Raw genomic sequence first — 12596 nt, forward strand, 5'->3', positions numbered from 1 at the left:
GCGAAGAAAAACACAGTGAACAATGAAAGCATATTCTTGATGGAAGTTGGCCCTGTAAGTACTCGTCAGGGCTTCAGCCTCCCCCAAACCTACAGGTTAGTGGCAGCGGGCGCAGCACAGTGTGCCTTGTGCGTTGCTGTTAATGGCAGCAGAAGGGGCCCTTCTGGGGGAAATCCTTCCATGGTCCCCGCTCCCGCTAGGAAATGTTTGTGAAATCGTGATTTCGCATCAGCCCCCGTCAGGAGCCACCGAGCCCACGGCCCTTCTCCCTGTGCTCGTTGTTGCTCCCCCCTCCAAAGCACAAGCTTGCTGATGGCAAGCTCTTTGGGGCAGGAAATGAACCTGCTACAGCCGCTGCCTGCCCTGCTCTGCCCTCCCCTCTCTGCTGCGGGGCTGATGGGCATCCTCTCAGTGCTCAGGTGTTGTTGCAGAGGAGCGCTGGCAGTTACAGCCCCCTTAGGAAAAAACACTTGTGTAAAGGGAACAGCTCCCCACTCCCATCTCCTGCCTGGCCACAGCCCAGCGGGGCACTGAGAAACGTTAAAATTAGCAGCTCCTGGCCTGAACAAGAGCAGGTTTTATATTCCAGTGGAAGGGAAAGAATTGCACAAATTACCATTTTGTCCCAGGGCAGAGGACTCCTCTTCCCAGGTTTGCTGGAGAGGACCAGGGCTCACACACGCAGCCCGCAGCATGCTCCTGCTTGGCGCTGCTCCCTAAAGCCCCCCCGCCAGCTCGGCCCCCCCAGGCCTGTGCTGCACCCTTCGGCTCCCGGGGCCGCTGCCGGCTGCTCCCGCTGCCGTTCTGGGTTTTATTCTGTAGGTGGAAGTATTGCAAAGCGGACACGAGTATCCCCTTGTGTGCACACACTCCGCGAGCACGCACGCACCCAGATGCACGGGCTCTACTGGAGCCTGGCTTGAGCTGCCGTGCTGCTGAGCACACCGAAACCAGCCAGAGGAGGAGCAGGGAACGAGTGCTCTGCCCCGGAGGCTGAGCTCTGCGGGGGCTGCAGGCAGAGCGGCCCCATCAGAAAGGGTCAAACAGGCAGAAGAGGACCTGGCGTCAGGCTGAGCCACTGATGGTGGGCAGCCCTGGCAGAGGGCATCAAACACCAGACGTGTCAGGTACTGCGGTATCAACCAGGCTAAAGTCAGCGTAAAAGCATCTGTCTGGCACCTGCACCCTGCTCCCTGGGGCCATGCAGGTGTCCCTGTGCAGGGATGTGTGTTACCGAGCACAGAAAGAGACTTTAAGAAACATTAGCAGGTAACTAATATGTTTCCCAAATAATATAAATATCCACTCCCAAACAGTGTCTCAAGCAGCTGGTCACAGCAGGACCACAGGCTTCCCAAGGGGACCAGGGGAACTTCACTGGTCAAGTCACAGTGGCATCAGGGTGCTATTACCAGCAAAGGTTTGTGCTGGAAATGTGGACAGCCTCAGTCAGCAGGTAAGGCAGGGAGCGAGGAGCGGGCATTGTGTGCTCCCCCCAGCACCCAGCCAGCATGGAGCGAGCCACGTTGCCCCCTGAATGCTGGACGAGAACAGTCTAAGTTACATTACCCTTATGCAACCCTGACCTGTGTTCTGAAAGTATCTGGCATTCATTTGGTGCACGTTGCAGAGCATAGCTCACCTTGGATGCACATGCAGGCAGCAGATGAAGTCTGATGGAAATCACAGGCGTGCTGGGATTGGAGCCGGCATTCCCCAGGGTGGGGGATTTCACACTGGCTTGACCAAATAACACCTTTAGTTTTAATGCTTCTGGCAAGAAGAAGGCCAAGGCCAAGTGCCTGGTCCTGCTCCTCCGGGCCCTGTGCGGTAGCTTGAAGCCTCCAGAGTCCCTCGGCTGCAGATGGGGCTGCACAGGGGGCTGTGCAGGGCTGTGTGTGTCTGAGCTCGCCATTACTTCTGTTTCACGATAATCAGTTTGTCATCAAGTTTCAATTTGAAATCACACCGCACACATCGCTGCTTTGCTCAGGCAGCCTCCACAATCACATCGCAAACACAGGCACATAAGCAGCGACCCTTGAGGCTGCTGGAGTCACTGCAGTCAGAATTAATTACTGTGCAAACACAGAGCGATACAATGAGAGGCTGCGTGTGAGATCTGATTAATGTATTAGTACCAAATATCAGAGGAGAACATTGGCTGCTTAAGCCAAGACACGTCCTGTCGCTGCGCTCAGCTCACCCGTGCTGTGCGCCAGCCCGGGGCTCCAGCCCTCCCGCAGCTCCAGGATTTGTCCACACAGCTCCTGCTCGTCCCAGCCAAAAGTTCTTCCCCAGACACCCAGGTGAGACTGGGGGCCCCGGGGGGGAAAGGGGATGAGCTGATGGCAACAAGCATGGAGACTTATGCATAGCACAAGGAGCAAGTCCTTTGGCTTTGATGTTAAAAAAAAACCCAATTCACATGTATAGGCTCTTTGCTGATTACTTGTGAAAGCAAAACACATCTGCAGGAGTGAAGGTAACTGGTGAGCAACAGAAATGGTCTGAACTTGTCAGCTAATGGGAAGATACAATTCATACCCGTTTGAACACTGTGCAGCCTGTGAGCCTGCCCCATGGGCTGTGCCACTTCAGCTATGCCTGGCTTTAAGCCTACTGGGTTTTAATTTTCAGGGTAAAAACACATACAACTGCAATTTCAGCCTTTTCCCCTCAGGTCAAAATTGCTCACTCCCTTAGCCAGCCAGGCGGGCTTGGAGGGAGCCAAATAACCTAAGTGCACTTGCACAGAGGGAGATGAGGGTACAGAGACAGCAGCCTGGCGGGGATGCCAACCTGAGCATCCTGCTTCAAACAGCAGCGTGAAATGCTCCAAAGTGCTGCAAGTGAGTATTGATCAAAGAAATTATATTTACCCACCAACTATTGCACAGCCACTGTGTAAATATCAGAAGGGATTGACCAAGGCGGAATTATTAGACCGATACCAGTGTTCCTTCTGACAGCAGCGACATCCAAGTGAAAAACAACCATGTAAAGAATAATTAAATTCTCCTGTCTCCTGTGCTTTTTTGTGGTCTTACAAACCCCGATGCTGAAGGGTTTCTTTGCTACGGCAGCTGTCTGCGTAAACGGAGCAAAGGCTGCGCCCATTCGCCAAACCAGAGAGTTGATTCAGTTGAGGTAGTGCAGGCAGCCAAATGGCACATTGGTTAAGGAACCAAGAGAAGAAATCAATGGTGAAAGGATCTTAAACCAAGTGAATCCACTTAAGGGCTTACACAGATTTCAATACACCCATTCAGTGAAGCGGTGCATCCTTCTAAAATACCTACGCGGCTCTGGAACCTCAGGTCTTTACTGGTTTCACCAGGGTTCAGGTACCCAAATGCATTTCACAGCCAGTCTTATGCCCCATTTTAAAATGATTTAGAGGCTAAGAAGCTGAATTGTCGCTCAGAGCCTATAGGCTTTTATATGCCACAATACCTCTGAAAAAATCCAAACCCTTACACATCTTACACCATTTGGCGATGTTTCAACATTTACTCTCCCCATGCTGAGAAGACACCTGGCCTGACAGCATATGTGAGGCTGTATATAACTGAAGGAGAACAAACTGGAGGGGAGAGGACTAGAGCTATCACAGGTGTCCCTTCCAAGAGAATAAAATACCTGCTCCCCGGGCAAAGAGCATCCTCCTGCCTCCCTCTGATTCCCTATGGGCACCTCTCTGGGAGCTGGGAGCCCAGCCCCAAGCAAGCACTCACAGTATTTCTTATTTTCATCTGCAGTGATTTCCTAAGTGGGTTGGACACTGCAGGATTATAGCACAGTAGTTTGCCATCAAGGAAACCACAAGCAGCAACAAACAGAGATGTTATCTCTAACATATGGTTCTTATTTGAGGAAATATGTCTGGTTACATTAATTGACACAATACGGCTCAGGGCTGTTTTTTGTTTTATAACTACTTGTGGGCTCCCCTAGCAACAGCAAAGCCAGCAACACAGATACCAGCGCTGAGAACACAACAGCAGGACCCAACACCCTTCCCCTCTGCCCCGTGCATGTCTTCAACAGCCAAGGAAAGTGCTGGCAGCAGATGCTGGCAGGCATTGAGAAGCTGTACTGGGCACCAGGACAGACTCAGAGTAAGATCCCGGAGGCCACAGGTCCCCCTTGCTCGTGTGCAGGGAGTACAGGTGACCAGTGTCCTGTTTTCAAGAGAATGGAGGAAGCTGCTGGGATGTTGAAAGCTCTTCAAAACAAGGGTTGGATACTGAATGCAGAGAGGCGGCTGGAGGGACTGCAGCTGCCTGGGAGTGTTCCCAGCTGGACACGAGCGACTTGAGTCCTCCTTAATGCCTGGCACTGGATGCTTTCAGCAGCCTCAAAGTGTGCCAGTCTGCAGCTGTTGGTACTTGGTGAGCGCCTCTGGCATTGTAGTGTTTCAGGACGAGGAGAACACCAAAATACCTTTCAGGATCTGGGCTGAAAGCAATGCATTCCTTTGCATGTAAGTCCTGACGGCTGGTAAGGGTGAGAGTTTGGCTCCTACACGGATGCCCTCCTGCACAGGTGACTTCACAAGCATCATGGCTACCTTTCAGCAGCATGACATTCCCCAGCATCCCATCTTCCCAGGCCAAAAGCCTGCAGATTATGGCAGGGATGCTCAGTGCTGTGCCAGCAGGGTTACTCACAGGATGTGTCTTGAGATCAGCTGTAGCCTTAAAATGTCCCAGAGCAATTAGTAATATTTGGATACAGGCCTGTAGCACTTCAGTATCTGAAGAGAAAGTGGGAGTTCTGCCCACCACGAATTGGGCAGACCTTTGGGCCTGGCTGGCTGCAGTCGGCGCTTCTTACTCCATGTTTACATACCAAAATAAAATGGCTTGATTTCCCCCAAAGCCAAGCAGTTACAGCTTCCATGGATTTCATTGAGCTCTGTAGTGAATACAGTTCTGAAAACCAGTGACTTCCATGTTGGTACCTAAACAAGGATCTGGGAGTGTAACTCAAACAGGTTTAGTTCATGTGTTGCAACGCAGGGTGGGTTACTAATAAATACTCTGACATTAAGGGAATAATTTCTCACCTGAACCCCTACCCTGGCTCTGCTGCAAGCAGAGATGGGCATAAGAGGTTGGAATGCCCTTCTTGATAATGAGGTTGTCCCAGGAGAGGACAGGGTGACACAGCAACTGGGTGAGTAGGGCTGGCGTGGTTGTAAGTAAAATTATCATTACGTAGAAAAACACGAAACAGAAAAGTGTGTTAATCTGATGCAAGCAATGTAAATGATGTGAGCAAGTCCATGGCAACAAAATGAAAGCAAAGAAACAAGAAAGCACCTTGTGGGCATCCTCATCCCAGGGCAATCCAGGCTCAGTGAATACTGAAATGCTTGTCTTGATGGGGGGACAGAAGCACGGCACTGGTGGCTGTTGCACCTCGCCCAGCATGGAGAGAAGGCAGGTTCCTGTGGCTTCCAGGTTCCTACAGCTTCCAGCATTTCAAATGGAAATTTCTAGTTCCTCGCCCTCCAGCCTGAGTTACATGAAATGAAACGGTGTGGAGTGAGCAAATTTGGAGAGTCTTCTGAGGAAACATCATCTCTCCAGGTGCAGTCTCCTTTCCTCAAGCCCCCAGGGGAGCAACTTGAACGATACAGTGTTCCTCAGATCAAATGCTTCCACATTACTTCTTGCCTCATCCTCATCTACATTTCTGGGACAGTAACATGGACATTCAGCCTATATATTGAATGTTTTCATCTTGTAAGGCTAAAACCAAGTTGCAGACTCCAAGCACATCCTCAACTCAAAGATTTATGAGTTCATCAGGGTAATGAAGGGGGATGGAAAAGCACCAGCACTACACCAGCCAGGAATCCATGTGATCCACATGATTGCAAGGGTTAGCACAACAACTTCATGACGTCTTCTCCAGCCTAATCCCATTTTCTCACCACATTGCACCAGGAGGCTGGTAAACGATGCCAATATACTGGATTGCCCTTTAGGCTCTCCTTTCCACATGTAGAGACTTGTCAGACACAAAGTCAGGTGGAAAGAAGAGAACAAACCCCCTTGTTTTAACTGGGCGATGCTGTTTTCCTAGCCCTGACTCATCTGATTAACCTCACATTCATCCAGCCCTGGGACTGAAAAGCTCATATACGATTGATGAACACCACAGCAAATGAGCTCCCTTTGCACGATGTCCTGGAGGCTGCATAGCTGAAGTGATGGCAGATGAATAAACAGCAGGATGTCCTTTCCATGGCAGAGCCCCTCAGCTGGGAAGCCTTCTGTCATTCCTGGCCTCAGCCTCTGAAAGCGACTGGAGACGAACAGTACAACAGCACACACAGAGGGAGATCAAGCAGGTAAGTCAGCCTCAGTTATGTGGCATGAGAGAGTATCCAGGCCATTGAACAAGGACGCGTGTGTGTGTCTGAGGCATGTTTGAACATTCTTCGTATTGCAGGAGAATTGGGTGCAAATACAAAGTATTTAATGCCACGCTAAATCCTAGGGAACCCTATTTGCAAAGTGACCTGATACCAGATTCCTTCGTTGTGTGGGTTAGCAGGCAATCTGCATCTGCTTGTCACACAGCTTGGCTAAGGTGGAGTAGGGAATGTGCAACAAGAAAGGTGGGAGGCCGGTGTTAGCAATGTGACTGAAGTGTTCTCTGTGTCCGAGTTGCCTACAAGGAGAAGTGAGAGGGTGTGGGAAAGCAGATGTTCAGTTGCTAACTGGGTTGGTCTACACCTTGCTTCATTATGCTTTTGCTGATTACCACAAGGCCAGAAATTAGTTTTCAACCCTAGATGTGTTATTTTAACCAAAGTCCCTAAATCAGACACTGAGGTTGTGCACAGCTAAAGACTTGCGTGAGAAGTGCCAGCCCACCACCAGTGTGTCCTGCTCACACTCTCAAGGCTATGGTGATCATGGGTGTTAAGGTCCAGGAGTTGTTTTCCCTGGCTAAGAGGGATGACCTTTGCCTTTTGGGATCTGTGCTGTAATCTGGTTTCTGTACTCTACGCATCGCCTTAGGACAGCCCCTTCTGTTTCAGAAGCCTGCCAAGGCTTTTGCCTTGCCCTGTTATTTACGGTGCTGGCTTTTAAGTATTTTCTGTAGATTTAATGCTTGTTACATGAAACATGAACTGTGCTGTGCCTGTGGGGAGAGGCTGTTCTGCAAACTTTCTGCATGACCCTCCCCATCCATGGATCCCTATACCTCTCATACTGCAGCTATCGCACAGTCAGTGCGCCCTGCGAGTCAGGCAACACATGCACCAGTTCAGCTCCTTATATGAGGTCCTATGGGCAAAGTACTGCTTCCTTGAAAGATGGATGCACAGCAGGTTTAGTGACATCCTTGCCCAAAGATAGCCAGAGGAGAGTGTTTGCATGAATTTCTACGAATGCAAATTCATAGAAAAGCCTGGTCTTCAAAAGAAACTTTTTATCCTTTGGTTTTATAGCACAGGAATTAAACCCCACCATGCTCCCATGCGTACAGTTTTAGCAGATGAATTACTGCCTCCTTCTAGCTGCTCCCATTACCCTCGAAAGAGGTGCTATTGTTATTTTTAGATGGAATCTACAAAAACAAAACCCAAAAAAGACACCGGCAAATATAACGAAGTTGGCAGCTGCTAATCTAGGAAAGCACTGAGGCAATATTGCTACTTGGTTACACCCGCAGCACCCGTAAATCATCCTCCACATATGACCTCTTTCTGGACACTTCTCAGCTGTTGCTGATGATCCTTTTTTGGGTCTTTTTCCCAAAGCACACATGTGGTTCTTTGTTCAGAACTTTACGATGATTAAAATGACCACTCAGTCCCGGTAACTTAAATCCTGCAGCCAGCACAATGCCTCCCATGCACAGGAAACAGCTGCATAAATGGGCGCTGAAGAGGATTTCCATAAAAGCCAGTGATTCATGAACACTTGTATTGAGTGAGCAGGGTCAGCCTCGGGTTTCTGAAGAGCTTCCTCTGCCGGAGTCAGGCTCCATCGCCCCATCCACTGCTCTGCAGATGGTCCCTGTGGCATTACACGCAGTGTTACCAGAGCAGCAGGAATTTACGCACCACAGCTTTGGGGGATCTACATTTTCTGACGCCAATTAAGTGTTGCTCAGCTGACCTGGACATGGAAAAATGTGATCTCATAAGTCAAGAGAGGGCAACCTGCATGTTAGGAATGCTTTCAGTTGGTTTATTTCCCAGGTACCTGTACAATGACAAGGGCATTTGGGCAGGACAGAGAGCACAACCCTCAGACCAACCCCATCAGCAAAGAAAAACCTGCTGCACTTGCAGCGGATCTTAAGGCTCCTCTCCTAGAGCCTCTGTGGCCACCAGATTTCTTCAGGGACTCTTTCCCCAGAGTTCAAAGCAAGTACTTGTCAGCTGGGTATTATTCATTGTAGTAAAGTGGTGGTAGGCCAAAATAAATCACTTGCCATATCACATAAATTGGGAGATGGAAAATACCATTTAGGTCATGCGGTTCATCAGCTCCTGCCAGCACAGGCCTGCTCCTGACAGTACATTTTCCATCACTTTTTTCCTGTCCATGTTGAATGACTCAAGGACCAGGGCTCCACCACTCCCACAGAGATCTTCCACGGCTGACACAGCTCCATGTGAGGACATTTTCCTCTGTATTGCACTGAAACTTTCCTTTGCTAAATGTCATCCCATTACTCCCATTGTGGACCACCCTGAATTATTCCACCACTTTGCTGATGTTTACCACCCTCAGTTTTTATTCTGTGCCTACCACCAAAGCGTGTGAGTACTTCTGATCTTCAGGTACATCCCACATAAAAGAAGGCGGTGTGGTGCCTGGTGCTTACAGAAGTGGCCACAAAGACATCTTGGGCAAATCATCTTCAGCCTGTGCCTCATACAGACAAACCCAGAAAACATCTAAGTATATGAACTAAAGCCACGAGCATAGTATGGCGATTGCAGAAGAGCTGAAACACTTGGCGTTCCTCATCCACTGATGAGGAAACCGTGGGAATGGTCTTCATCACACATAGAGGTCTGGTGACACTCGTGGGACACAAATTCTGGTTGTATGCAAATTAAATGAACATGTCACTCACATAACCTACTTCCAACTTCCTGTCTTAATTAAACTGCAAATATGTGGGCTTCATTTTGAAGTCTTACCTTTGTAAAACAAAGGTGTGGGTCAGGATGCTTTCAAAACCAGGGGACACTCACGTAGCAGCTGAACGCACTGCCCTGAATGAACAATTAATTTTACATTAAAAACATCAGAAACTTGCCTTCAAATTACTCAGGGGTAAAGCTGCAGGCCCGCATCATGGCAGGTGGTGCAGGACTGAGCAAGGGCTGCAGAGCCTGCAGAAGCCAGAAATACCCAACATCCTCACATACTTTATAAAGCCATGTATTTCCCATTATCCCTCATCAAAGAACTCCACAGACCAGAGTGACTCCAGTATTACAGACCTGCCCTGGAGCTGGCAGCAGATGGGCAGGGACAGCGCAGGGCTTGGGGATGCCTGGCCCGGCAGCACCAGTACCCCACCGCCCTGCATGGGGAGGACTACCAGATGCTCTGGCCAAGAGTTGTGTCCTCCTGAGGGCATGCTGAAATGGCAATTAACTTCTGTGTATATGTGCATTGTTCAGTAACACCTGCCCTGTCCCTGGACTGGGCAGGCAGTGGGCTCTGGAGGGGCTCTACACTGCATCCTCCCCTGAGATCCCACAGCTCACCCTATAGAGGGTGCACCCCACATATACCCTATATACAACTGCACCCTATAGAGACCCCTGTGCGTGTGTGTGGTGTCCACGTAGGAGCTGACAAACCTGCTGGGAAGGATGGAACAAAGGAGGCAGAAGATGGTGACTCGTGGCAGAGTGACAAGGAGAGGAGGAGGGTGGAGAGGTGACCTGTTTACATTAATCCTTTATGACTGTGCTGTCTGTGCTGTGCTAGAATTAGAAGGAAAAGAGAAATAATGACAGCAAGACACAGGATTCCCAATTTCACTGCCCAGCCCCAGATAACCTAGGGTCCTTCACCTTGCAGGTATCAGGGTACAACCACCACCAACTGACCTGCTACAGCAACTTAACCACTTAGGAACTGTTTTGTTTAGCCAACACCTGAGATGCCCACATACAAAATATTTATCCGTAGCCATAGCTGCAGTAAGCAACAACTACACCAACCTTTTAGTGTCTGCAGCAGAGCTGGTGGAGCCTCCACCCCACCTCAGGCATTGCCCCTGGGCAATGCTGGCCCGGGATCTGGGACTGGGGAATCACAGATCAAACAGTGCAATGGGAGGGCTCAGATCTTCCCAGCTCACAGCAAAGCCTGGCATGGGCTAACAAAGCCACGTACCAGTGTCAGCAAACAGTGCTCGCTAGCTTCATTTCTTCCTCACCGAGGACACAGATGGATGGTGACGTGTATCCAAAGTCCATGATCTGTTCATGGCACCAACTGAGATGTCGGGCAAAGAGGAGGAGGCAAAGCACATTTCTTTCCGTGATCCAGCAGGGCACTGCCAGCACCTCTGGAGTTAATCAGTGATGGTCACATTTTCCAAAGCTCTTTTGCAGGGTCTCTCCAGCCTGGGGCAGATGTTGCTGCCTTCAGCACCTCAATCAAATGTGTGAGTTTACTTAAAAAAAAAAACCAACAAACTAAAATACACAGGCATCTGTATTGCCTGGGGCTCACTTAGCACGAAACCTGCCTGTGGTTCCACTAGCCAGGGTTCAGCCAGACAGCGAAGATTTCCCTCCTGACTCAGCGACAAGCAGGGGAGAACACTGACCTCCAAAGCTCCAGACCAAGCCTCTGTCCCACACCCATGGGAGGGGGTCAGGATCTGCACTGTCCCTGCCTGCTGTTTCAAACCGAAGTAAGTACTGAACACCTGCCGTGACTGAAGACGGAAACCTGGGATAAAGCAGCTTCCACAGGCATTCCTGCAAAGTCACCCCCCAGCTCTTGGCTGGTTCCCCTCTTCAGACTCTTCAAACTAGTGGGCTGTTTTGACTAAATACCATACCACTATAATGGAGACATAATTTTGTGCCAGGCCCCCTCACCCCTGCAGATGTGGTCTCACAAGCTGTAATTCTGCAAATCGAAGCTTTGTGCTGAGGTGTCACTTGAGGAGCCCTACCTGTGGCTGTGTCAGGACATCCAGTTTCACTTTAAATGCTGTTTAAGACTAGCCCTGTCCAGGCTAGTCAGTAACCTCAAAGTCCCCTTTGAAACCCTCTGCTCCTTGGAGCACACCTCACATCACCTGCGCTTTTCACCACATCTGAATTTAAACTCTCTCAGGATCTTAGCATGGCATCTTGAATAAATTACAGCCTAAGCAAAGAGATGTACAAAACCTGGTACTAATAACCTATTTATTCCCAATTTTGGTTTTGATTTTGGCTTTATAATGTGTATGAAAAAGGGCTGGGCTTCAGGTTGTCTACATGTCTGTGCTTGTGCCTAGAGCAAGCAGCTTCCAAAGCAGCCCATGAAGGGAACTCTTACAAAGGTATCCCTGCCATGCTTCCTGACCCAACTGCTTAATTATCTTCTTTTGTACTTTGTCCAAAAGTTGTTTGCATCATTTAAGACCTTTTACACTCCACTGACTGCCGCTGGTGAGTCCGCAGCAATCAACTTCTTATTTATACCAAATTGTTCTTTAACTCTTACATCAATGAATTCAGGAGCTTTGAAGCATTTCCAGCTGTAGCCAGCGTACGTACCCCACAGCACTGACACGAGGTGTGCACCTGAAGTGTCTGTTGCCTTTTCCACACTGACCACGTTCAATGCTCTCCATCATGTGCGATGGCCAACTTGGGTTTTTATCACTGAGTCTCACAAGGTATTGTCTTCCAGCCCTGGAAAAGTTTAAGGTTTCCACAAATAAGAAAACAAAAGTGAAACTTTCCAAGGACTAATTGGATTTTACTATAATTACATCACTAATTGAATTCCAAGCTGAATAAAACATATCTTTAATGTTCAGTAGTGTTAAACCAGGATATCCTATCAACTTGAAAAACATTAAATGTCTTTTTGGAAATAGGGGGCCCCCAAAACAAACCATTTCCTGTGAATCTGTGGGTTTGAGAAAGCAGCAAAACTGAGGTTTTATAGGCTAAAATGGCTTTGTGTCATCACTTACATGTTCCTGACATTTAGAGATCAATTAGTTTTTAGAAGATACAAAAATGACACAAGCTTTCAGAGCAATCAGCATGACTCCAGCACTTTACAACCTATTAAAAGAACAAGCACAGGTAACAGGAGAGTATGAATTAGGTGGCACCTGCAGTGTGATTTGGGGCTGCTTTTTTATTCTCTAGTATGTTAGGTTATGACTCACACAAAAATATAATAATTTATTTTTTGAAGAGGCTGGTACAGTGCTCAGACCTGACCAGTGACATTTTCCAGTGCAATCAGCTAAGCTGCACACCTGAAACAGCTTCTGCATTAGCACATCCATTTTATTCATAATTTTGTTTAGCATGTGACAGTGAATAGAGGATAAATGAAACCCCAAGTAGACTG

Source organism: Lathamus discolor, chromosome 3, assembly GCF_037157495.1.
Source record: "Lathamus discolor isolate bLatDis1 chromosome 3, bLatDis1.hap1, whole genome shotgun sequence".
Classification (NCBI taxonomy): Eukaryota; Metazoa; Chordata; class Aves; order Psittaciformes; family Psittacidae; genus Lathamus; species Lathamus discolor.